Source organism: Hipposideros armiger, unplaced genomic scaffold (genome assembly GCF_001890085.2).
Source record: "Hipposideros armiger isolate ML-2016 unplaced genomic scaffold, ASM189008v1 scaffold_781, whole genome shotgun sequence".
Classification (NCBI taxonomy): Eukaryota; Metazoa; Chordata; class Mammalia; order Chiroptera; family Hipposideridae; genus Hipposideros; species Hipposideros armiger.
Window position 1 is genome coordinate 182505 of NW_017732131.1, and position 3108 is coordinate 185612.

Here is a 3108-nt window from a genome sequence, read left to right on the forward strand (position 1 = left end):
GGTCTTTATTCCTCCTTCATATCTAAAGGATATCTTTGCTGGATATATTATTCTTGGCTCATAATTTCTCTCTTCCAATAGTTTGAATATTTGATTTCACTCCATCCTGGCTGGTAGAGTTTCTGCTGAAAAGTCTGATATTAATCTAATGGGCTTTCCTTTGTAGGTTACCATCTTCTTTTCCCTGGCTGCTTGAGGATTCTTTCTTTGTCGTTAATTTTTGACAGCTTCAATACAATGTGCCTTGGAGATGGTCTGTTGGGATTGAGGTAATTAGGTGTTCTATTTGCTTTTTGGATTCAAGGATCCCATTCTTTCCACAGGTTTGGGAAGCTCTCATCAACTACTTGTTTGAATGTACTCTCTATTCCCTTCTCCCTTTCTTCTTCTTCTGGTATGCATGTTATTCTTCTATTGCTCTTTCTGATGGAGTCAGAAAGTTCTTGTAGAGTTCTTTCATTTCTTTTAATTCTCAAGTCTCTCTCTTCTTCCATTTGTGCCATTTTCAGATTTCTATCTTCGATGTCACTGATTCTTTCCTCCATCTGGTCAGCTCTATTGCCTAAACTGGCTATTTCCTTCTTCATTTCTTTTATCAAGTTCTTAATCTCCAGAAATTCTATAGTTTTTTAATTTCAATCTCTTTGGTAAACTGTTCAATTTGTTCTTTGATTGTGTTTTTGAGTTCATTAAATTGCCTGTCTGTGTTTGCTTGCATCTCGTTGAGTGTTTTACTAACTGCAATCTTGAATTCTCTGTCATTTAAGTCACATATTTCCATGTCTTTAAGTTCATTTTCTGGAGAGTTTTCTTTTTTTTCTGAGCTGCCTTGTTACCTTGGTTATTCCTGGCAATTAATGAATTATTATTTTTCTTCCTAGGCATCTACAGGAGTGGGTTCCACAACGGGTTAATAGGAAGAGGTCTTTCTTTTGCTTTCCAGTAGGTGTTGATGTGATGTATTATTTTCTCTCCCACTGCAGCCTTTTATACTCTTTCACGCTGTAGTGTTATATTTTCTCTGCACTGTTACAGCTTCTCACACAATTTCGGGAGATGGGAGGTGGGGGGCTATTCCCTGGAAGGTGGGCTTCTCCCTGTGAACAGGTCACCTGGGTCTCAGGGCACCGCCTCCGTGGGGGGATGTGGAGAGCTTCTGAGGTTCCAAAGCTCTTCCTGCACCAGATTCAGAGCCTGTGTGTTTCAGCGGCTGTTTACCCCTGCAGTAATCCACCCAGATAGGTGCAGGCAGGGGCCGGGTTGGCTGTGAGAGGTGGCTTTGAGCAATGGCAGCAACCACCAGCACAGCCAATCCTGCACCCAAGGCTTCCTCACCTTTGCCGGAACTAGTTGGGCTGCAAGTCCATGGCTGTGGGGCTGCAGTTCTCAGAACTGCAAATATTCTGCACTTTTGATCTGAGACTGCTACCGTTCCACTTCTAGCACTAAAAAGGTAGGGGTGGGGCAAGCTCTGGGGAGGTTGGGAAGGGGTCGGCTAGGCTCTGTGCCTGTGTCTTCTGTTCTCTGCTTAGCAGTGAGGGCTTAAGCCGCCCTTCTCACTCTTCTTCCCTCAGTCTTTGTTCTGAGTTCTTTGCTCTGATTATTAGGTTCAGCTGTGTTATATGCTGATCCCTCAGGTGGGTCTGTAGGTCATAAGAGGACACTAGCAGTCTGAATTCTTCCTTCTTCCGTGACTGTGGTAGCGTCTGAATGCAGGGAGCTTGGAGCTCCGAGCTCTGGTCTGTGTCCTGCAGCCCGCAGGGCCCATGTCTCTGCACTTCTTCCTTCCCTCCTCCCCCGTTCGCCCAACTTGCCCACCTTTAGATGATTTCAATTATATGTCTCGTTTTCTTTCCTGTCTGCTGCACAGGGAGTCCTTTGTGGAATTATAGCTGTTCAATTTGTTGTCAATTCCAGTGGAGATTTCAAGAGGCTCACCTCATGCCGCCATTTCTATGATGTTATGAATGCATTTTATTTATCTGCTTATTCATATTTCTTTTAAACACAATAAATAATTTTACTCTTCTTGTATAAACTATTTAATGAATCCAATGATAAAACTTTCGAAAGAGAAACATATAACTCATTCTATTAGTCAACATGTATGTATTGGGCTTCTGCTATATGCAAAGCATTTTTCTAGACATTGGCATTATGGAAATAACAAGACGAAATTTTTACCCATTTGGAGCTTACATTGCAGGGGGAGGAAATATTCAATAAAAAAATAAACAAATAAATAAACAAGAAAATATCCAGTAGTGAAAGTGCTTAAAGAAAACAAAACATGTAGTATAATAGAGAATGAATAGAGGCTACTTTGGATTAGGTATCTCAACCTAAAAGTCTATTCTTGCAACTGAATGTTGCGAAGTATTCTCCAGTATTGATTCTTAAGTTCAGCCAAGTTTACCCAACTCTATAATCATTCTGAAAAAAGATATTTCCCAGCCTCCCTTAAAGCCAGGTGTGAACTTGTGACTAAATTCTGGCCCATGGGATACAAGAAATGATGTTTGTAACACCACGTTACACCCTTCAAAGAAAAGAGTATGGCCTCCCCTTCACTTTTCTCTCTTCCTACTCACTGGTGGGAATGCAGATATAGTCTGAGCCATTTTGGACCATGAGGAGTATGGTGATAACCAATAAGAATGGAGAAGCAACAAGATAGGAGGATCCTAATTCACTGAGGCTTTCATGGAGTAGATCTGCTGTGTTAGCACAGACTTTTACATGAGAAAGTAATGAATTTCTCTATGATTTATAATGGTTAAGTGAATTGGGATTTGTGCTATACAACCTGTATCCTACCTAATACTGATTATGATCAATAAAAAGAGTAACTTTTACTGAAGCTATCTTTTTTAAGATGAAAAGCATATTTACATAAAATGGAAAAAAATCTGTATGTTATGATAATATATTCAACTCATTTCAACACCCACTAATGTCACACATATGCCCTAAATATCCAGTGTGTCTTGACCATAGAATACTGCTTATTTTCATTCTATTCTTCTGAGAGTCATTTTACTTTCTGAAATAAAAACTATTTGTGTTACCAGATAGAATACTTAACACTGGTTTGGAACAGGCTTTCAA